Source organism: Phalangium opilio, unplaced genomic scaffold (assembly GCF_054372755.1).
Source record: "Phalangium opilio isolate 3A_F unplaced genomic scaffold, DU_Popi_V2 ptg000082l_1, whole genome shotgun sequence".
NCBI lineage: Eukaryota > Metazoa > Arthropoda > Arachnida > Opiliones > Phalangiidae > Phalangium > Phalangium opilio.
The window spans coordinates 9811004-9836178 of record NW_028324189.1 but is presented as its reverse complement, the minus strand read 5'-3'; the positions used below and the strand labels follow the sequence as shown (position 1 = coordinate 9836178).

The following is a 25175-nucleotide window of genomic DNA, read 5'->3' as shown; positions in this document are numbered from 1 at the left end:
TAAAAACGGTTCGAATATTGCCTAAACATAACTTTACCTAACTAAAATTACATTCAATACATAGTTTACAGACTTGGAGGATTCATACCATTTACACAGGGAGGCCAGGCTTCAGGTTTTACACAAGGAGGCCTAACTCATTGGGTGAGTCTAAAGCCGGGCCTCCTCGTGTTATTGGTATGAATCCTTCTAGTCTGTAAACTATGTATAATGCTTATCCACGTTAAAAACGATAATGAGAGGAGATAATCACTATCAGAATCTCTGCACATTGAATACGTGTTATCCCTCGTGATAATGGCTTTCATAGTAACTTACTAACAAAATACAATAAAAGATTAATGGTTTCATAATGTTACTTCAGTTTAACCTACTCTTGAAAACGCAACAAAAACTCACGCTTGGTTTACACTGAAATAAAATTCAATTTGTATCTTTTATCCTATAGTTACCACACCGAAGTTGCGTTTATGTAGAATTAGGGGAATAGTAACGGCACCCGGTATAACCTTTCAATAGAGTTTCATAGTGATTTGCTGATAGTGTACGATTCACGCCGAATTAGTTCCGATCTTTGGAACGGTGGTACTTGTCAAAACATTTTCGTTTTCGGAAACGATACAAGGAAGTACATACATATATTTTCTTTGCAAAAGGCCATGGTCCAGTATGCTACATTGGCGGTCGGTTAGTATAAATTGAAGAAAAGCACCCCCTATTCCTTTTATACGAAATCTAAAAAAACCTTCGGACCCTATCATCTGTCGGATATGAACACAAAAGGGTCTTGGGGGTTATCTATATACCCTTTCATTACTTGAGGATAGACTTCAACGAGCTTTCAAGTATAGACCACCGGTAAGTAATGTAACCCAAACATTTATATTCAAAATGATGTATGTATGTTCTTAGTCAATTGGATGTATTCAAAATAATTTTATAACTAAAATAAACTAATCTAGGCTTAGTTGAATTCTTGGACTAAACGAAATTCCACTTGAGAAAGGTGACATGAGCGTCCGTCGTCGGAAATGACTGCCGTTGTCTTAATTACAAGGTGGCACGCGACTAAATTTTAAACTTCCATCATAAAACTGGTGTCTAAAGTCTACACTTTAAAAAATAAAATTTTTACGACAGGTTGCTTGGAAATAAAAATATCTAAGACCTTGCAAGGAGTTTTAAGAGATAAAGTAAGTGAACCCATCAAAAAACATTAACGGTTCTTTCAGAAGTAAAATACACAGGGGTAAATAAAGAATCTTTTTAAGTTTCTATCCAAGGAAGAAGAAGACTGACTGACTCGAGCCGAGCGAACCATGGATGGGAGCCAAGCCATCAACATCAAGTCATCCTCCGCCCATATGAACTCGGTCTCAACTGGCGCAGGGGTTTTTTCCACTCGCGTTTATTTGGTGGCAGGTAGCTAGCACGCGGGTTCCTTTGAGTAACCTTTTTTCTTGGCGCTCCAGGCGTTTGGATTCATTATCTACAACGCTAGCTGCCTCCTTGCTTCAGCTAGGCGCGGGTCCGACAAGTGAGGTCCCGACTCCCGACACTCTGGCGTCGGAGGTCGACTAGCGCCTTTTCTTTCAAAAAACCAAAAAGGTAAGACGCCGCTGTACCACCGACCGACCCTCCTTTATAACGGGTTCGTCTATAAAGGAAAATCATCTTCGATGATAAGCCTTTGGACGCGGAGCCAATGTGACTGTCCCGATCACTTCACAGTGCTAAATCAAGGGTTTTAGCCAGAGGTGGTAGTTCAAGTCTGGACCAGTTATTAAGGTCTGTCACCGTTTCCTGGGTGAAAGTATTAACACTTTTTTGTAACGTCTAGACATTTACGAAGAACCATGATTCTAGCATGGCCCTAAAATTTGGGTATGTTTCGCCTAAAGTTCCCTTTCTAATACTAACTTCGCTATTTCAGTCGGTAATTAGACTAGATGACCTTGTACAGTTGGAAAAGTTTGATATCTCACTCAATAGTGCCTCGATTCAAATTCAACACTCGCGTTAATAAACAAAGACCTAACAACGCCCCAAACTAGCTTAAACACCCTTTTGAGAAAACTACAGCACACAAAAACACCAACGACCTTGAGAAATCGACCACGGCGCAATAAATAAACAAATAAACAAACAAACCAATCTTAGGGAACGATCCCTGAAGAAATGAGTCCAACACAAAAACCTATAGCTCCGGCCATCAACCACCTTCCAAGAAAGTAAAGGGGGTCTCTCTCTCTCTGTGTGTGTGTGTTTCTATTCAAGCGAGCTGGAGAGTGAGTTCCGAGTTCTCGCTCTGCAACGCGAGTTGCAAGTAACCAACATTTGGGATCTTTGGCCGCTCTGAAAAGCCCAAGCTGAGAAGAAGTATGCCTAGTACAGACGCGAAGGAGGATGAGAGTAAAATTCAAGAAAAAGTACGAAAGGTGGGCGAGCTAACTGTCGGTAACATCTAAAAGAAAAAAACTTTACCTGGAAGATCCGAAGAAAAAAGGTAAAAAAAGAAAAAGAAAAGAAGATGAAAGAGCTTCAGGGTAAAGAAGCATTCCCCTTAGCTTCTTCTCCTTCGCGAGAAAGGGACTGCATCCCAGCCAGAAAGACGCTAGAGCAATGCCAGAGGCTCTTTTCAAAACTTTAACTTCATAGACATCCAAAATCAACACTAATTTATTGACAAATCAGATCATTGTGATTTGCTTTGTAAAAGGAAAAGATAAACATTCTGGCTTGATGGATATATATTTTTGATGTTTATGATGACTTGTAAGTAACTTCGACAATTTTCCGATTCACTTCTTTAAAAAATAAAAGGGGATGTTTGAACTATATTCTAATCCATCGCCATCTATTGATTTTTAACACTAGGGGTGAAATCAGAGGCAGTGAGGGAACTCGATAGGGTCAAAGTTCAAAAGGTTATTTATCACAAAAACCCTAAGCAGAAGCTTAACCGTGTCCTTCCGGCGTTATGTAGATTTAAAACTAATCACTTATTTGTATTTGTGCACAGTGAAGAAAGGTCAATAGGTCACTTACTTAATTTTGTCTCTATTAACTATTATTACGATTAACTATTCCTGATCTTCCGCACAGACCGAAGCGATAATCCACTGCACAAGCGGATCATTAACTAGCTAATGTTTAACTATTATATAAGGGGTAAAAAATACATAAAAATATTTAAAACCAAGGATAATTAAGAATGGTGTGGGAATTACAGTACTTCATGGGAATGAAACTGTAAAAATCGGAAAGACGCCAAAACAACAATACCGTCATCCGATAGGCTACGATAAAAATATGAATGATCATGTCATGTTTGAAAAATTACAAATTTCCTAGAATTCCTCGCGTCTCCATCGTTAGCAATATCTCTACAAGAAAACAATGGCAAATTCGGCTAAAGATCAAAAGATAGTATGAGCGAGTGAAAAAACACATCCCTACAAGTACCCGAATCTTAAAGATGAAATAAGAAAAAACTATCCCATTGAAACTGTCAGACTTAAGTCTTCTTTCTTCCATTCAATGTAGAAATATTTATTGGTTTAATTTATTATTAAAACTTTCATAAGAAACAGTAGCTAAGATAAAGATTTAACATCTCAAAATGGCAGAAATCCGTATTCAAAAATAATGATTTCGGCTTCACAATGGGACGTGAGAATTGGTAGGAATACTGTCAGACCAATTCAGTAAAAAAGAAAAATAAATGGTTTGTTTAAAGGAAAGATTTACATGAAAATTTAGCGATGGGCCTACCGTATTCGTAACAATTCTCATATATACAGAGTCTAGAAATTCATGGAATCGCAAGGTCGACCAATTTTTTTAGGCAAGGTGAGGGTGTTAAGAAATGGCATATGTTTAAGAACGATAGTATCATGGTCTATGGGGATATAACAAGGGCTGCTATTACAGCGACAAGCCGGTGCATAGAAAATTATGGTGATTAGACTATACAGAGAGAGAAAAAACGTTATCCCGTTTTTTTTTTATTTTTTTATTTCGAAAAGCTAGAAAACGGCGGGAAAAGTGGGCTCAAAGGAGCGCGTAAAACTGAAATTGGGGGTTATAAGGGGTTCAAATGGTACCATACTATACGGGGTGGGTCATTCTTACTATACTAAAATAAAGCAAGCAGAGGCCGGGTGATAATGGTTAAAAGAATACCAGAGAACCTTTTCTTTTTAAACATTCAAGGCTTCTTATCCTGAGATGTCTGAGAAATATTCTCAGAAATTATTTGGCGGGAAGTACATAGGGAAAAGGGGTTGGGGTCGATTTGAATTGAAAACGAACTAAAAAAAAAGGGGAGATAGGGTAACGGGTAGTTTTCATGACACAACGATATCTCTGAGACCACCCATGACTAATCAGTCCTACAAGCTCAAATCAGGGATAGATTTAATTTTAGAAATAGGAATGGAGAATGGTTAGTATTTACTTCAGTCCGACTCATAGCCCAGTATAGAGCCCCTCCCCACAACACGTAACGAAAAGTTTAAATTATCTTATTGGCTCACTTAAACTACGTTTTGATGACGTTGCTGACGCCTGACGGGGACGGCGAAAAATACGTAATTCCTTTTTACCTCTGTCGCTATGACCCGGCTCTTCTTTCATACCCCTCCGTCCCGTGGAAGGGGGTCCTGGACTTTGACGCGCGCCCAGATTACTCTGTTCTCCATTCCTACTTCTATAATTGAATCTATCCCTGATCAAATGTAATGTTTTAATTTTAGCAGACGATTTTTATACTAATTAAGAGTGAGAAATTAGAATTGGGGTAAATAAAATTAAATAATCAAGAAATGTATGGAAATAGATGTTTCAAAAATACGGAAACGTATCCTAATGCGCCCCAAAAACCTCACTCTCTCCGTAACGACCTTTAAAAAAGGCGCCGAAAAATCGGTGAAAATCAAAAATGGCGCGGGTCAAAATTACAGGGCATGGGCATGAAAAGAACTTTATGAGCTCTTAACTAATGATGACAAGAGAGGATAAAAATAAGGTGCATGTTTTCCCTTCTCTCTCTCTCTTCCTTAGCTCAAGTATTCTTTAACTTGGTGGCCAAATGACCCCCGTTTTCAAAAGTGGAGGGGCACCCCGGACCCACGTTGAAAAGGAATCAGCTCCATAAAAGATTTGTTGGTTTTTATTGAGAATCGGCACCCAGCGGGATATCTGACAAGGTGCTCACTCTCTCCCTCTCACACACTCTTGGGAGTTAAGGAATTCAATCTCTTTAAGTTATAAAAAAAAACCTTCGGACAAATGGCCCTCAAGTAGATTTAAAAAAAAAAATAGCTGCGTGTTTTCATCACCTGACATCTTAGAAATCAATCAATCTAAGCAAGACTTCATCCCCCCCTAATTCAAACATTTTTAAAAAATGGTTAAAATTTATATATATAGTACTAGGGAGAAGGTATAAATTCGCCACATTTCCAGCTTTATCTCCAGTCCAAACGTAGGTCCGGAGTTAATCCCCGCCTCTAAATTACAACCAGCATCTCATTGGTTCTTGAAAACCCACGTCAGCGCTACGCGAATACCGAAAATTACGTATTTTCCGACTGAGGAGAGGCGATATAGCCCGGCCTCCTTTTACGTCCCCCCTTGTATTTTTAAAAGGGGACTGGGACTATGGCGCGCGAATACTTAGGCATCTTATACCTTCTCCCTAGTAAACAAGATATCACTTCTTAATAGTATATTTTAATTAAAAAGATTAAATAAAATAAGGAATATTTCAAATTGAAACAGTGACTTTAACATTAACGTGACAAGGCACAACGTTTCAAAATATTGTAAAACACCTAAGGTCTGAGAGAATTGATTTCATAGAAAAGGAAAAGGGTAATAATAGAGTATACACACTGTGCAGGAGAATCATTTTTATAAGGTCTTTGCCTTTTAAAACGATTTTATCTTGAAATTGTTTTTCCTTTTTTTATTCTTCGTTTTAAATTTGACAGACGGGTGGATTTTACTATTTCATTAATTGCGTAACGCGGCGGTGATTAGCTACGACTAAATTACACAGCGCCCGCCGTCAAAGAAAATGGAAAAAAAAAAAAAAAAAACCATCGGAAAAACGTTTCATACCATGCTTTCCCTATTAAAAAGACTCCGAAGAAACCTCTCTCGCCATCTTTTCCTAGAAAATTGTACTAAAAATCAAAACAAACCAACTTCTCGAGCAATGGCGTGTAATATAGACTGAGATGGGCTATTCTATGTATTGGTTTGATATATTTTGCCGTTTGACCTGCCTTGCAATTAATAATAATTTATAATAGACTAGTTTTTACCTGTCATAACCTCGACAACTAATTTCACCAATTGCCATAACCTCATCAACATATTTCACAAACTACCATAACATCAACATATTTCACAAACTACCATAACATCGACAACTAACTTCAGAAATTGGCATAACCTCGACAACTAACTTCCGAAATTGGCATAACCTCGACATCTAACTTCAGAAATTGGCATAACCTTATCAACATATTTCACCAACTACCATAATCCCAACAACTAATTTCACAAATTGGCACAACCTCATCGACATATTTCACCAACTACCATAACATCGGCAACTAACTTCACAAATTGGCATAACCTCTAAGATAACATCGACAACTAACTTCACAAATTGGCATAACCTCGACAACTAATTTCACCAGCTGCCATAACCTAGTCGACATATTTCACCATCTACCATAACCTCGACAGCAAATTTCACCAGATATACTGTCCCCGAGAAATTTAGGGTATACTTAATTTTTGAGAAAGTCTGAAATTATAATCTTAATATTTGTAAATCATGGCGCGAGGAGACCAAATGGTTGAACATTCGTGAAAATTATGTACTGCAAAATTTACTCATTTCTTATAAAAAATTTGATAAAAGTTAAAATTATAGGCAAGCGACGCCACAGGTATAACAGCTAGTAACCAAAAAAGTTGAATTTATACACATAATATAAAGTTATATTCAAAACTAAATAATATTCCCCTATAAATAAATATTTCCAAGCGTAAAAACCAAACCTTTCTTAAACCCACATAGAGTAAAATCTCACGAAGAATTTACGCTTTAAGACGTGTGTGGCGAATATAATACCATATAATAACATTAAAATAAATTTCCCATAAACTTGAACCGGCTCATATTAAGGTCAAAAGTTAAGAAGACAATTTAAAGCGGTTCAGGAAGACATCAAGCGATAATAATTGGATATAAATTAGATTTTAATTAAATATCCGCTGTTAATAAATCATTAAAAAAAATATGGGCCAAGTCATTATAGAGTATTCTAAAAAGTCAACAAGGTAATTAGGATTACGAGTAACTTAATTCAAATATACATTCATTAAAGGTTGCGTGTAAAACTGATAATCTTCTATACCCTAACCTTTATGGTAAATAGTGAAACCGCACAGTTTCACAGTCCCTTTTCCAATCATTATAAACAAATTTTCAAAATTAGACTTTAGCTGACAATCTATCTAAAATACCCTATGGTCTGATTAGGTTCAAACAGAGGGTATCAACCAATCAAAAACCAATTTAATCGCGATGAAAAAAAATGTAGAAGCTTCGAAAAGTGGACTAGGGTATATCCTATAGAATAGATATGGGTTTTTATAATTCACGCCCAAACGACTACCAGAAACGCCTATGAATAGCTAGAGGGCATAGAGATCGAGATACTAACTCGAGCTGAGTGAATTAGAAAAATTGTTTCTATAAATGAAATTAGGGTGCATTAGAAATCTTCAAATCAAAAATATATATCCCACTTAAATAAAGATGAGCTAGCGATTTTATTCAATAAAGCAGGCTCTGATTTAAAAGAGGGGTTGGTTAGTTAGGATTTTGCTTGATGTTGAAATGTTTGGTTTTCGACACATAGGCAGATTTAAATGTATATCAAAAAATTATGTTTTACGACAGGAATTGATGTGTTAGTTGTTGAACTCCATAAAACTATTTTTCATCATAATAAAGAGTACATGAAAATTTGCATAACTTTCATCGAATTTTCCATAATGTCCCTGTCCTGAATCCTGATCATATAACAATTAATTTAAACATAAATTAATTGATACGTTATCCCATGATAACGATGGTAGTTAGTTGTAAAACTCCCCTATCTTAATTTCGTTCTTCATCACTCACTAACTTTACAAAATTTTTCAGAGCATAAAAGATTACTCAAATTAAAATTTATCTGACATGAACGATTTTCCATGAATTCTACAAGACCCAATGGCGAATTTTTCAGTAAAAATCATTGAAGTTCCATGGCTTTATACACATATAAAAAAATCCAGAACAATCCTGGTATTCAATTACGGTATAAATTCAATGACACTCAATCTCAACTGATCGGGAACCAAGTTTCCTTCCCCTTGATAAATAAAAAAAGCAGCGTGAGATCTGACAGCTAATTTAAGATCCAAGACTTAAAAACAAAAAAAAAAATAATAATTCAAAGATCAGGATATATATAGCCCGACGGAGTATAGTTAAAAAAGTTAACGATTAAAAATGGAAGCTTGGAGAAAAATTTCCCCAAACCCAAACACAGACAAGGACCTATGCAGGGGAGATTAATTTTCGCGTTCCCCCCGATCATAGTACGTTTAATTAATGCCGACCCTGGTTCATGGTGTAGCTACTGTCTTACGCAAAAAATATCATCCCCGCCCATCACCATATCAGATCACAGAATTTATCCTTAAAAAGACCCCCACCTGATTTCGTCGTCCGTTCTAAAACTGGATACTTGACGACTTAGTAATTAAAAACAGCCAAGGCTTAAGAAATATTGATATAACTTAACACGGTATGAAACGTTACACTAAGCAAACTGCCAATGTTAAGATCAAAGTTAAATTGAGTTGTATAACCGCGGTAAATGAGAGAGAGAGAGAATTACGAAGTGACCCGAAGAATGTTAATTAAAGTAATCTATATTAAGAATATGTTCATCATGGCTAATCAATGGTAAATTTGTTACTATTACCATAAGTTTATAAGATGTGTTCCATAAGTATGACGCTTCTTATACTTCGTAATGCTAGAGATTTACAGCTCGAGCTAGTGCGAGAACGACAAGCGAGAATTGAAGTCCTACACTCGGTTCTGCAGGACTTCCATCTTCCTATTTAGTCTGTACTAAGCCTTTGAGAGCGCCTCACCAGGCGTCGCTTTACGAGAATCTACGATGTTTCCCCTACATCGCTTCTTTGACAAGCTCTCAGTAACCAGCGACAAACTTATGGAACATACTTATGATATTACTGATATTTTTAATAATCATACTGCTATTGCGTTACTAACAGACAGGTTAAGCTTGCGGTTTGTAAATAATAAATGAACTGTCTTGAGGTCAAGGGTTAAAACACTGGTATAGGACAGTCTCATTCAAATAAAAATTTAACAAACTTCATATCATCTACTTTTGACACAAACTGATTTTTATCTTAATCAAAAAGTAAAATCAATTTATTTTATGATTGAAATTCTTTGTCAGATTACGTCACGTCAGTCATGGCGTGAGTGTTTCAATGGTTTTTAATTAAAAGATCGGATAAGCCAATTAAAATTTGTCATCGAGGAAATGGTAAAATAAAAATGTATATTATTATTATTTATATATATATTTTTTTTATATTTCCCGTATACCCGTATCTAATGCTTAATTTTAATTGGTGTTTATTCCCGTAATTGTTACGCGTTCATGTTTATTATTTAGAGTGTATAAAAAAATTTACTGAAGAATTTAATGTTAAGAATTCCTAGAAAGAAATTTTAAATTTAAGGGGATTATTTAAAAGGGATAAATAATAATTAAAGGTTTTGGGAAGACTCGCTTTAATTCCGTTCTTTAAAGGGCAAGTGTCTCTATCTAATTATCAAAGGTGACCAAGCCATGCATTGTCAAATCTGAAATTTTTTTTTGTGAACTAATAGAAAATCTAGCGGGGGCTCAATTAACCACCTCAAACTAAAAATTAATTATAAAAATTTTGTCTGTCGCTTAGTAACGTGCAAAGATGATGGTGATTAGCAAGGCCGTCCTAGCTAAGTTCTGCGCAAACGCGGTTTACACGCATGTCGACATCGCTATAAATATGAATATATTCTACGCTAAATCTATCGGTCTTTCTGATAGTAACGCTCTGACATGGTTTACCTTATAAAATATAATAAGTAACACTTAACATTGTTAACTAATTTGTCAAACAGTAGCATTATGATGCTCATGTATTGGGCGAGCGAATCTGTTACCGTTAAAACATTATATGTCTATATCACAACGCGTAAAATCAAGGACAATTAAACGTGTAGTGGAAATAAATCGTCTAAAAAATTTTAAAAATACAATTAAGAATTAGACTAAAATATATATATAAACAAAGATCAGTCATAGCTTGACAATTTCTTTCCTCTATTTGGAAATCTTCCACGCATCAATGTAACAAACTTTCTTTGGACGAATTTCACCTTAGTAGCTAATTACTTCTTACGTGCACCATCTTCCACAAGAAGAAAAAAAATTAGGCGGGTTTATTACATGCCTATATTTACGGTATTCCCAGAAATCCGCAAGACTAAAAAAGTCATTACACAACTTTCCCTTTCAAGCTATAGATTTACCTAGAAAATTTCGTTAGTTTCGCGGCGCAAAGTTCATTTTACAAATTAATTTCCAAGTTAGTTAGTAGGTTCCTAAGTAAGGAAAATTACTTAAGTATTTCTTTTTTCTTTTTAAATCTTTTTGGGTGTTAATTTCTTTGGAAAGAGGCGAATCGTGTTGTTACCTATAGCTGATTGAGTGTTGAATCAAGCGTGCGATGGAGATAACAGTCTGATATAAAATATTTTGGCGTTCATCCATGGTTGTACCGGCGTCCCTTGCCCGGATTTTGTGGCGACATTCGGCTAAATCACCTGGCGCCTACGGGACTATTTTTACCGTCAGGTCGGTCGGATCGACCCGGGCCCATAGAATAAATATACTTCTAAAAATTGAACCACCACCCTCCCTCCCCTCACCTGGTTTATACACCCGGGTGTATTTAAGTAATTGTGTATACAGACTGAGTTAGACCCTGTTTCCTCCCCCCTACCGCCCCCTTGTGGACAGGAATTAACTTTAGTTAACGTAGCCCCTGATGAAAACATGAATAATAACACATTTATGTCGCGCATTATTTTGATGTTTATCATATGATAAGTCTCTTTAAGAATCTACAGGAACAGGAAAATAACGATACGTCTCCACGTAAAGAGTAAGTAAGTATTTGGTTATTTTCGACTTGTTTTGTCTTAAAGGCCGGGAAACGGCGAGAAGGGTTCTTCTCAAACTGAAAACCGTGCATCGAACTAACAATAGGCGACCGTGCTTCAAAATTTTTAGGGGTTCTTGTCAAACTGAAAGCCGTGCAAAGCGGTTCTTGTCAAACTGAAGATAAAGAATGGACAGTCTCTTAAATGGGGGATGCAAAAAGTCGGGGAAACAAAATTTAAGAGACTGTCCATTGTTTATCTTCAGTTTGACAAGAACCGCTTTGAACGGCTTTCAGTTTGACAAGAACCCCTAAAAAGTTTGAAGCACGGTCGCCCATTGTTAGTTCGATGCACGGTTTTCAGTTTGACAAGAACCCTTCTCGCCGTTTCCCGGCCTTTAAGTAAATTTAACGTGGTGGTATTAGAAATTTTGATATTTAAGTATTAATCACTTTTCAATGCGCGAAAGACAATTTTTGTTAGTTACTAAGGTTACGATTGTAAAATGGACAAGTGACATGTTTCTAATAATATATTTTCCAATTAAAGTAACACGTTTTCCGTAAATAAACTTAAGGGATATTGTTTTTGTTGTTTAAATTAGACAACAATAAGGTTTTGATATTTTCAAATACCTAAAAGGAATAAGAGGTAAATACTAAATAGGTTGTTTTTTTACTATTTGAAAATGAAAAATATTCTGGGTAAATATTGACTCATCGTAAGTGTGTAAGAAGCTCGCGCTTGGTCTTTGCCTTAAGTTCCCTTAACTAAAACACAATAATGACGTCATAACTGTGTAGTTTTCTTTAGGATTTTTAAAATAGCAGATTATAAAATGGATATCTTTTTTAAAAAAAATAGACATGTATAAATCAGAAGATTTCTTTTCAGATTCTATTAAATTTTAAATAAATGCTTTGATGCAAAATTAAGTACACGTACTTATACGCAAACTATATACATTGGCGACCCTCTACACCATGGAAAATAATATTATTAAAAAAAATTTTCGACTCCTTACAAATATCAAATCTCTTTAACTTTATCAGACAGTAAAGAAAGAAAGGTAGAAAAAAAACCTCCGCATGGAAGACCCCCTAAAAAATGTGGCCTGAATGCAGGCAACTAACGCAGTTTTCGCAGCTAGCGTTTTAGGCTTAGCTGTAAGCCTAACTTCCTTCAAGAACAACTAGGGGACTCTAGTCCATTATCATCATAAATCATTCGCGAATAAAAAAAACTAAAAGAAAGCTGTGCTAGGGAAGCTATCATTTTCGCGTCGATATCGTTGGGTCACGAAGTTATATCCATATATAACCTCCTTTTTTCCCCTTCTTCAAGAGTTAGGCTTAGCTAGCTAGTGAGTGTGTGTGTGGAGACTGGAGAGAGAGCTCCCATTCCTTGGCACCGCTTCTAAGTTTACTAAAGGGAAATTTTTTTATAGTTATAGATGGATAAGATAGATATCGGTAGTAAATTAATCCGAAATTGAAATTAGGTTTGTATCGGACCCCCTTCCACCTTACGACTATAGTTATTACAGGTATGTCTCTTAAAGCGTGTGAAAAAACCCAGCGTGACGTCACTAATGACGCAACGTAAACCATTTTAACTAATTCATGAAAATATAAAGTATCTAACAATCGTAGAAGGGCCATTATCATATCCAAAGTTGAGTTAATAAATAAAATATTAATTATGTATTGGTTAGCCAAACACTTTTTATAACATCGAATTTTTATCAACTTCTAACTGCCTAGCACCCAATTTCTTTTTTTTTTTTTTGGAGGTTTTGCTGTATAGCTCAAGATATAAAAATACTTTTCAACGATATTAAACTATAAACCATCATGATCTTCTCATAGACTCTAGCATTATAGATTAAAGTCGTTCATCTTCCATATGGGCCCGCCAATTGGCAAAGTCGTCGAGAAAAACGAGTTATAGTATACCTTCATATTATTTTAAAATATTAGAAAGTGTGAGAGAAGTGATGATACTCTCTTTTAACAGTATGTACCATTGCACTGAAAATTATATTAAAACGTGACACGGAACGAATGCCCTACGTATTTCTAAATATTTATATAAATCGAAGACGGAAACCAGCTATTTGTATTTATTGTTTTCCCAATAAATTTAGTTTGAATTAATTTTCAAAAAATATAGTTAATTTTCGAAAAATATAGTTAATTTTCGAAAAATATAGTTAATTTTCGAAAAATATAGTTAATTTTCGAAAAATATAGTTAATTTTCGAAAAATATAGTTAATTTTCGAAAAATATAGTTAATTTTCGAAAAATATAGTTAATTTTCGAAAAATATAGTTAATTTTCGAAAAATATAGTTAATTTTCGAAAAATATAGTTAATTTTCGAAAAATATAGTTAATTTTCGAAAAATATAGTTAATTTTCGAAAAATATAGTTAATTTTCGAAAAATATAGTTAATTTTCGAAAAATATAGTTAATTTTCGAATAATATAGTTAATTTTCGAAAAATATAGTTAATTTTCGAATAATATATTTAATTTTCGAAAAATATAGTTAATTTTCGAAAAATATATTTAATTTTCGAAAAATATAGTTAATTTTCGAAAAATATAGTTAATTTTCGAAAAATATAGTTAATTTTCGAAAAATATAGTTAATTTTCGAAAAATATAGTTAATTTTCGAAAAATATAGTTAATTTTCGAAAAATATAGTTAATTTTCGAAAAATATAGTTAATTTTCGAAAAATATAGTTAATTTTCGAAAAATATAGTTAATTTTCGAAAAATATAGTTAATTTTCGAAAAATATAGTTAATTTTGGAAAAATATAGTTAATTTTGGAAAAATATAGTTAATTTTCGAAAAATATAGTTAATTTTCAAAAAATATAGTTAATTTTCAGTAACAAATATCCATGTTTCGTATGTTGTGCCAAGAACCCATTAAAAGCGCTGAGAACATTCCCTGTTTAATAATGTATCACCACAAACACAAAGTATTGGAAAATATGGTCATTTCAGTGCTATAAATGCATGGTAACGTTATACCACTCTTACGTCTGTTTCAACCCCATATAGTGCACACGGTACAAAACGGGGTATAAACAATATTACCTTCTGTACCGATATATTTCATACGTTCTCGTTATTTATATGGGTTCTTGGGTGTACCTTAATCCCTATAAAATTTATACCACAACCCAAATATTCAAAAATGAAAATTCCCAGCCCAGCGATGAAAACAAATAATAAAAAAATGTGTTTACAACAACTAAAATATTAAATATCATTGGGCGTATATCTTGTTGTAATCAAAGTATAGTAATAAATATAATTACGTGGAACGCGCGCGAGGTGAGCTAGCGAGAGACTGGCGTAGGACAGAAGTCAAAACTCATCCATAATAAAAGAAAAATAGCAAGAAAAAAAAAAGAAATATAAAGTCCTTGAAGAATAAAACCTCAGACGTGATTTTTTTATTTTTACTTTTTCTAGCATCCTCGAAAGGTAGTAGGCCTAAACCATAAAAAAATTTCTTGGAATTATGAAACTAGTTTTGTCCTCAACCTCAACCGACAAGAAAAAAAAATATAATATTCCCCTATACTACTGCTAAAAGAAAGTGCTCAAGATACGGGGACTCGGTTTCTCGAAATGGATGGATCTAGAAACAAACAGAAGTTCATTTGTGGTAGTAAATATAAAATACTTTCAATATTAATTTTAAGGAACCAGAAATGCGCCTGTATGTTTGCTCCTTTGCAAGCAATTAATGGATTGGTCTTTAGGTCTTTTAACCATTGACTTTCCATAATTCCAAGGCTGCAAGAGGCCATTTGACCCAAAGCGGCATTAGGTTATTTTAACATTTTCCATGATTCCAATAGGTCATTTATCATGACCCCAAGGCTGCAATAGCCCATTTACATTGACCCCAAGGCTACAATAAGCCATTTACCTTAACCCAAAGGCTGCAATAGGACATTTACTTTAACTCCAAGGTTGCAATGGCCATTTACCTTGACCCCTAGACCGCAATAGGTCGTTTAACCAATTTCCCTTGACCCCCAGGCCGCAATAGGTCGTTTAACCAATTTCCCTTGACCCCTAGGCTGCAATAGGTCGTTTAACCAATTTCCTTTGACCCCTAGGCTGCAATAGGTCACTTTCCCAGTTTTACTTAAGGTTTTATAACCGTAGTCATGTTTACCACACTTCTCTTTCCAAATGCAACTTCTTTCTTCGTCTCCTCGCTCAAAGTGACAGCGAGTCATCAAGAGTCCAAATTGAACAATAAATACTTCAAAACATTTACTTCGACGAAGCAAGAAAATCGATGAAGCATATACGTATATACCATACGAGTCCATCGCAATGGATGTCGGGAAGCGAGAGAGAGAGAGAAATGGAGAGACAAGAGCTTCCATCATACGACCATTAGCTCGACTTTATCCTATCCATCGTAGACGATGTAGAGGCTGGCATACGTAGCCAAGTACCATTGATGGGTGCCTTCGGGGTATCAGGCTCGCTTCTGAGATAATGACTTTAGTCTTAAGATAAAAGGGGTGGGAAAGCACACGGCAGAAAGGGGGGGGCGAAGAGAGAGAGAGAGAGAGAAGCTAGATCGAGGGGACTAACTTCTGCTTTTACCAGTTTCTACTAAAATCCATGGAGCATGTAAGCAGCAGCAGCAGACCTAAGGTAGACTTTTCGCCGCCTGTTAGTTGCCGCCTTTTATAACAAAAGTCGTGACTTTGACTTCCCCACTATTCCTTAATAAATTTCGATCCGTAGTTTTTGGACTCCTTGGGAGCTTCGGCTAAAATAGCTCCGCCTTCGATCCGATCCCGAAAGAGCAGAGAAGAAGAGAGAGATGAGTGAATAGAAGAGGAGTCGGACGTTTGTCAAAAAATCAAAGATGATTTGCTTTTAATCTAATTTGAATATTTCGTATTTAACATTAGATTAAGCTTTCAACCGCTAGCTTATCCGTAGAAACCCCCTTCTGTATAAAAATGGTGCCCATTGGGACCGAATTAAGGCTTAAGAAGAGTTCAACCTTGCACCTAAGCTAATTACCAACTTGGTCATGCAATAGGTATCCAAAATTAAACATCTCGGTAAGCAACCAATCCTACTGCGCCACTAATTAACCATTAAGAACATTCTCAAACGATTCAGGCTTCCGAATGAACGAGTATAACTATAACCCGAGGGGTCGGCCGATTGTCCTGAGCGCGTAACATCTTACAGACCCAAAAATTTCGTGATAATCTTAGCATAATGGGGCCTGTAGTTTTTGGTAACGTATATACAGTATACCGCTGATTGTCAGCAATTATATCGATAACTTCGTATAGTAAGACGTGCCGTGGGGCATATTTATCTCTCTCTCTCTCCCTTTCTAAATTTCTCGACTTTATATGAATTTAACCATCCTCCCCATTTTGATTGTACAGAAATTTGAACCCGGATCTAGACACTAATTTTACGCAGTTTTGTATAAGATAGTTGCTACTGCTTACTAATTTTCCTTGAAAACAGCATGCATTAAGAGCACTACAAAGATTAATTTCATTTGACATTTTTGACGAAAGCCCTGCAAGGTCTAGGTAGATTTTAGCTCTACTATTAGACATTGCATGAAATATGAAAATTCATATTACAAATTTAGACTCAAAAATCACTATAGTTTTCAAAGTTATGGTTTGAAATACGCCTTTATTCCGTTTAGTGGTATTTCAAATTGTCCTCTATATTGCAAAATAACTGAGTTTACGCAAAGCATTCATGGATCGAAAAAATAAAGCTTTCAATTAATCAAAGTCCATAATTTTACCACAGATAGAATTTTCATCTGACTAACCCATTAAACCCTAAATAAAATGACACCTTTTGAGTGTAAATAACGGTTTTCAAGTCCATGGTTCAAATCAAGATTAAAATGCCTATAATCAAGCTCAAATCTTGGTAAGATATCTCTGGTAAAAGAAAAAAGAAAATAAACTTAACGCCAAAATGATGGACTATCAGCGCATGCAGCTCTCTAGCGTTTTATGGACCCACCAATTTACATTTCATTTCAAACAACTATAAGAGATTTTAATCCGTTTTCTTGGGGGGTTTTAAAGTAAGAAAAAGAAGGCCAGAAACCATGCGTGGCACGACTCTATACCAGTAAATTGGTCGGTCCCTGCATGGGTTTGGTCACGGAGCTTCAAGTACTCGGCGGTGGTACTCCTGAAGATTTGGCGGGCTTTCGTGACGCGCCAAAAAGTCAGACGCCGCATGGTTGCGTCTATACGCCATAGATAGAATATATAATAATAAGGCTATATCGTGTTTTTGGTGTCCGAGTACAAAATGACCCCGTCCCTTCCTTCCTTTTTTTTGGAAAATAATATGATTGGGCCCATTTAGAGACTGATTCGCGTACAAGGCAATAATTTGGCTATTACCTACTCGTGATGCCATGAAGTTATTACATGAAATTATGAATATTAAAAATGAAACATCATATATAGCTATGCCCAAAATTATCAAAGTTTCAGTATAGTTGCTTCTTTGAAAAAAAAAATAATAAATAAATAAAAGGACTTATTATTTAACAGGACTTATAGAAAACTAGAAAAACCCAATTCCATCCTATTTTCCAAGTCAACATTGACGGCTTGTTTAAATTTCAAATCATGAAAAATTCCATGATTATATTGATATTTTATCTCCTAATTTAATTTATAACGTTATCTAAGCATGTTTGCATGAAAAGCATGACCCTCAATCTCAACTATATTGTTTTTTTTTCTAGCAGTGCATTTGCCACCCTTTACGACTTGAATCCATGGCTTTTTACCGCCATTTTCCCAATATTTTCATATTCAAAACAAGTTTTTCAGTCCATTTGGCGCCCTTTCTTGAATCCATAACTAATCGACCATTTATTCATTTCAAGGTACGCAAACCGCTAAGTATAAACAAGGCTTAGGACGAGCATGATACAACCTCCCAATTGGCTATTTACATACATTTTCCCTATGTAGAACGGTTAAGAAAAATCACGGAATATTCTTGAAAATATTGGAATACATTCGGTGTGATAGCGATGATATTATAGCTATTTTCTCATGCAGCCGTTTTAGAAAAACCCGGATTTGATTACTGGGATTTTTTTCTTCTCTCTCTCTCTATCCCTAGCTATAAGCATCTCTTAGAAAAAGGGAAGGCCTCTTTATCCGTAATAAGTATGATATGTTCTTAAAATTGCACCTAATTTGCCTTTAACAAGCGTTTTGCGCCAACCATCTTATAGCGCTCATTTGACTTTTGTACAATTTTCCAGGAGAAAATTTGGCCCGGGATTCTTATATAATAAGGATTTATAAGAAATTTTATCCCGACTACCGAATCATTCGCTAACCATTGTAACTCTGACCGTTGCCGAGAAAATACCGTCATGCAAAAGGATCAATGCAAAAGTCGCGTCATTTGAATATTTGTGAAAGTGCGAGTGTTTTATTTTTTTATTATTAATTTAATACTCAATGGATTAAATTCTGTATAAAAGTAAGTAGCAGATTTTGCAACGAGTGTTAGTATTTTTTTAAACAACCTGTTTTGTGTATATGGGTAAAGAAAATACAGAAATCAAGTCGAAAATAATTAAATAAATGTAATAAAAATAGAGGAAAATCAGTTGAAAATGTGTCCTTGAGTTATTTTGCTTAGATATACGTTACGTGTGTTGGTAATTAACTAAATACGGCTTTAAAATACCGTAATTAACCATGTAAATATACACTCAATTCAATAAATTATTTTAATATAGCGCTAAAACCTTAATTTGCTATTAATTATTGATTGATAAACCGTAATTAATTTTTTTTAAAAAAAACTAACATAATTTTAATCTGCAAACCTAAATCCGATCGCTGTTTATAAACCGGTTGACCACTTAATATTTACTTTAACTTTATTTTTACTAAGAAAAAAAAAGGTAATAAAAATAAAACTAGATCAAAAACTGAACAATTTAAAGACGTGGGAATCATTGAATTTTGAAAAATCAAAGCTGCCGGGTGGTCTTTCCAAGAGTTGGACGTCTTTTCAAAGGACAGGTATATAAAGAAATTACGTCATAACAAGCCCTGGAGCGAAAAATATCACAGTTTGAAAAAAGTAAATAAATAAATAAATATATATATGAAAATGAAAGTTCTAGATAAATAGACAGATGAAGCATTAAACAATCGTATTTTAGTATAAAGGAAAAATGATTGCCTAAATGAGTAACGAGAGAAATTTTAATTTTTGAAAACATATATATATCAAAATAATAAATGCAGAATATCTTAAAACCGGTATTAGTGCGAATTTCTTACCGAAAATATAAAGAAAAAATATTTAAAAGTTATATAAGGGTTAAAATACATTAACTAACAACGTAAGAGCGTATCTAAACTCTTATATTTTACAAATATTATTTGAAAATACAGCTTAAAGTGCGAGTGAAACGTTTAAAGTTCAAATTTATCTTTCATAATGTAAAAATGCCTGAGAAAATATTATTCGCAGGCCTACATTAAATAGCGCTTCTGATTGAATTGATCCTAATGGAGACGTAATACCCTAACACTAAATACTAATATAGCAATTAAGAGTAATTAGTTTGAGCCAATCAAAAACTGACAGGATTCAGAGATAACTTCCAATTAACATTTCCAGCCTTTGCAGGTGATAGGTAATTTTACGGAGGGATATATATTATTGTTCTAAACCAATTTCACGTCTTCCCCATTTTCATCAACACAAGCATTTCACTTGCACTTAATAAGCGGTTAAATCTCCGTGACTTTAAAAAATTAGAAAGCATTTACATAAGTAGACAAAAATTAACATCGCAATGGCGCTATTCGTGTAAAGCTTTAGCCTTTACGGGATTAGCGTGACACTAACAATATAGTTAAACTAATAATAGACCCACGTTTAAAAAAACCTAGGGGGCGGTAACCCGCAACGATATCATTACAACTAGAAAATAACTAAGGAAAAATTTAGCGGGGGCGGAATAAGCCAAAAAAAAAAAGGCACTATACACATTTGCATAAAAACTCTGCTAAGCCCGAATACCTATAATCTTCGTGTTATATAGGCGAAATCACAATCTTTTAAAACCGTTAACCACGCTTCAGCGATAATCGTTTGTTAAGTTATATTTCGGAATATAATATAGTTAAATAACATGCGATGTAACGTTATTGGCGTTAACTTAATTTAATGTACACCCATAAACCTTACACGTGTCTTATAAAAAGATATCATTAAGAGATTTATTTATTTAGAAGCATGACCGTCGCGGCAAAATCCACGTGGGATAAAATGGCGCGAAAGTTTAGATATTGGCGGGAAAGTTGAGGAGGGTATTGAACATGGATGGAGCACGTGAGGGACGATGGGACCTTTTTAAAGGGATAATCTCACGCGATTAAAAAGGTTCACATTTGTATATATAGCCCGCCACGTTTTGGGGGGGTATAGAGTAATGGCAGTTTCCCAGCTTTGACTGTACTATGATCTATAGATAAATAACATTGGGTGCCACTAGTCTATTAAAATTTAGGGTTGTTTTTTTCCCGCTTACCGAGATTATACCTTCAAGAGTGAACGATAAATCATTCTACGGGACTCCAGTTTTCGATGAGATGATTTTAATAATGTCTATAGAAGAAGCGGGGATATAGGGGCGTGGGAAAATTCAAGGTACTAGTCAGTTGGGAACCCGCGTGGACTGGGTAGCCACGCCTAGAAACGCCCCCTGACGGGTATACCCGCCAAAAAAACCCGCGGAATGGGAGGGTTTCGAAGCCTCCCGGCTCGGTTCGAGTGCCGAAATAATCTACTACAGAGTACAGACCCCCTATAGTAAAAGAAGCAGACAGAAATAGCGGTGGTGCCCCCTGCCGTTTCATAAACGAAACGAAACTAAACCCCTCATTGAGATTCTGTCAAAAATTTGTCATGTTTAACACGTACTCGCCTCTTTTAGGAGGAATGGGTCCTGGGATTCAGCGCACGCACCCGCCACGTTTTTAGGCTTAAGGCGCACGTGCTAGTCAGAATGGCGGGAAAGAAACCTTACCAGGAGGGAAAATAGGTAACTACCGTCTGGTTGCCGCCGAACGTACTCTGACTGGACAGTTGAAGAATGACCCTACGCTAGCGCTCATGCACGACTCTTCCATAATCCTAACCGAACATAACTATATAAAAACAACACCCTCTGTAGCTTGTATAGTCCTTACAATGGATATTAGAAATCCAAACGCGAGCGCCATTGCAATTTAAATTGTTTTCCCTAAAGTTAAGGAAGTTCACGTACGATATACTTTCAATGTCTATGATTACTGACATAAAATTGTACAGAATCTATGAACATTTATGGAATCACGTAGAAACTACAAAAACCTTACGATTAAAGGTTGGGTCCAAGTCGGACATACGACATATACGTAAGTTTAGATGGGTTGTTTCCCCATTAATAGAATTAATGTTCTCACGAGCACGTTTCAAATTATTTTTCAATACAGCTAAGGGCAAAGGTCATCAAAAATAATATAACGCAAAGTAGAAATGGAATGGACAATTACTAGGCTAGATCTGAAAACGTTAGTATTACAATTATTACAAAATTGCAGACAAGCGTATATGCAATTTGACAGTAAATTAATTGAAATAAAAGTGAAAGCGAAATGCGAACTTGAAGTCTAAACTGCTAGATCTAGATAATAATTTTTCTGTTATAACAAATTAAATCCCGACTCAGTAACTTTGACATTTCCAAGTTTTAAAAATTTTAAATTAAAATTTCGCCCGTATAGCACGCTTAACCCGCGAAGCAGCGAAGTTCGAGAGGAATGCCGACATTAAGGCACTTAAAAAATTGCATTTGTTTGAACAGCACCCCTGTAGAGATGTTACACACGCTGTACATCAGTGTTCAGGGCAAAGCTGCCAAACAGTGATGGGAAGCTAAATTCAATTTTACAAATAAATAAATAAATTAATTAATTACATTTAAAAAATAAATGTAATACAGATAACTATAATCCAATTGTTAACTCTAAGTTGTTAATAATCATAACTATAATCTTGATAATCATATTAATCCGTGCAAAAAAGAATAACTATAATTCTATAGCTGTTAAACAGTAGCGAAATTGGTACGCGATTCCCAGGGTAGTATTTTACCAATAAATACGTCCATACCTGCATGTTCAAAGGTATAAACATAATAATACTCAAAAACACACCTTTAATTTGTCATAAAAAAATGGATAATTCGATTAATGGTATACCAAGGGTGCTGCCAATGTTAATATAATTGAGCTTATCATAGATAGAGAGGTGTATTTGGAAATACACAGTAGTAAATATAATACACTATTTGCTGTAATAACACCAATGCTTACATTCGTTACCGCCCTTTGCATAATGCATTACGATTCATGCCCAAATGTTTTAGGGGCATATAAAATACAAGCACGAGTTTATTTAATTCTGATATGAATATTGAACTATGCAGGCAGGGAGAATGCGTTATGATTAAATATTATTATCAGTGGTAAGGTTAATTTTTTTAAGTGCGTGAAACGTTTGGAAAACCGATATCCTTTTTTATCACATAATATTTAGAAAACATAAAAATGTTTTTAATCATATAGAGAAAACATACACACCCCTCGCGAATTTACCTGAATTTGAACAATCACATCATGGAAATTTCATTGAATTTAACTAAAAATTGAATTTCATATCATTGAATTTTTAGGGTTGTACTTTAGCATTAAGTATTTATTTATATTACGAAATCTGGGATGAAATCTCGTGAAATTTGGAGGAATTTCACGGAATTTTTACATTTCACAAATAAATATTTTTTAAAATAAATTCCACTTGATTTTTTTGGAATTTCAAGAAACCTGGAGTTATCTCGTGAAATAGACTAGAAAGATTAACAACCATTGAATTGCAATTAAATCAAATACAAAATAAATGATTACCATGAAATTTGTTAAGAATCTCACAAAACCCTATGACCCCTGAACTTCTAAGGGCAAAAACTAACCACACCAATGAACTCTTCATTATTTACGTTTAAATCGTATACATTCATGTTAGAAAATCATAGACATATATACATGGGACCATAGGTGTTATTTCGAATTATTCTTTCGAATGTTATATAGCAAAGCTATCTCTGATATAATAGCTGTAATTTCGCCCCTATTTGAAAGGATGCCATTATATCTGCACACCTATACCTATATCTGCTGCTGGTTTTCATTTTTTGGTATTCGATCGCCCGTGACCATTAAAAGGTTCCTCTCTCTCTGGAGAAACAGCTTATATCGGAAAATATTGTTCATAGCAGAAATTATATCGATATGTTAGTGGTGGGAACATTTGTTTATAGATACCAAAATAAAACCCGGGACCGGATGTCACGTGATATGGTGGTTACACACAGGGACCCATTACAACCTTTGACCCTGGCACCCATGCAGGATCTCGCGTCTATCCCTATAACCCCTAGTTCTGTTTACAAAGTTTCCAGCAAACTAGATGATAATGATGACCCCGGACGGGGAGATAACCTCCAGGCTACAAAAATTTAGGCGATTTACTTGTTTTCCCGCATTTTAAAATTGGGCTCCTACAATATAATAATAATAATCCTAAAGTGACAGTGAAAGTATAGTATTAATTTACAAAATGTTAATTTCTATAGATAGTTTACGCTATTTAAAAGTATTCAGTATGTTTCATACTCACTTTGAAGAATGTCTGATAGCGAAAACTTAAGTTTATTTACCATATGTTTTAGAAGAAGGGGATAATAGAAGAAGGATGACACTCTGTATCCTCTAAATACTTTAGTTATGTAACATTATTCTTCCCAGACTCATGCACCTTTTTGTTTGCTCTCCTGCTCATCAAACTTCAGATGGGCATCGCGCCGTGCTAGGGTGAATTCTATAACTGCTTGGTACAAATTTAAATCCCCAGAAATCAACCCACAAACCCTGATTATCTTGACGTGCTACAAAAATCCACAAGCGCATGCGCCTTGGAAATCAAATAGTTAAGCGCTAATAGAGTAATGATGAGGGAACTATTTATCGCGTATGTGAATCGGTTTAGTATATAACCTTGCTCCAAATGTAAAATCACGTTGGGAAGAATCATGTTACAATTACCCCGTTTTGTGGTACACTTCTCATCATGAAAAGTATTACATACTTCTGATTTTAGTAATAGTTTAAACAGGGAGTAAGAACGTCTCTCCTCCCTGGTTTAAACTACGAAAAGCATCCCCTTTGAAAACGAAAAGACTAAAGAATTGGCTAGAACCTCTTTTCAGATTTTCTCTAAAAACTTTCCCGAATAGCTAAGCTAGCTAGCCCGCTCTTCGTCGGAGGAGCTGAAGCATCTTTGGGCCATGCAGCTAGCTCCTAGCGCGGGGCCGGGAAAGCCCGGGATTTTGGGAAAGAAGTGAACGAGCGAGCGAACGAACGAAGGAACTAAGGAAAGAAGGGCCTTAATCATGGGTTAGAAAGGCTCTCTAATGACAGTTATTTTGGCAAAGCAGTCGTGACTTGGCCGGTCATCTTATACATGACCCTTACAAAGAATTTTATTTTCCTATGGCGTATATAGCGTTGCTTGGAGTTTTTCATACATTTATTCTTTTTTCTCTTTAAAGATTTTTTAAAACATTCCCTTATAAAAGATTTTATAGTCCCTTAGAGCCTTACCTTAAGAAATTTGAAGTTTTCACGGAATG

The 25175-nt window shown here is 35.1% G+C and overlaps 3 long non-coding RNA genes across 9 annotated transcripts in view; 2 read left to right on the top strand and 1 right to left on the bottom strand.

Annotated features, from left to right (window-relative positions):
- Window positions 1–25175, bottom strand: part of LOC149651490 (uncharacterized) — a 140904-nt gene that overhangs the window by 96332 nt on the left and 19397 nt on the right. The gene's annotated exons all lie outside the window — the stretch shown is intronic.
- LOC149651492 (uncharacterized) lies at window positions 1182–6429 on the top strand. Of its 5 annotated transcripts, XR_016371236.1 has the most exons (5): window positions 1192–1608; window positions 1666–2775; window positions 2878–3031; window positions 3106–3171; window positions 3233–6429. It is a non-coding gene; the product is annotated as an uncharacterized LOC149651492 (long non-coding RNA). The 5 variants fall into 5 exon arrangements; XR_016371233.1 differs by having other exon boundaries at window positions 1182–1608; window positions 2878–5923; window positions 5997–6429; XR_016371235.1 differs by having other exon boundaries at window positions 2878–3171.
- LOC149651491 (uncharacterized) lies at window positions 14181–19168 on the top strand. Of its 3 annotated transcripts, none has more exons than XR_016371238.1 (3): window positions 14181–18287; window positions 18376–18576; window positions 18675–19168. It is a non-coding gene; the product is annotated as an uncharacterized LOC149651491 (long non-coding RNA). The 3 variants fall into 3 exon arrangements; XR_016371239.1 differs by having other exon boundaries at window positions 15995–16036; window positions 16130–18576; XR_016371237.1 differs by having other exon boundaries at window positions 14181–18576.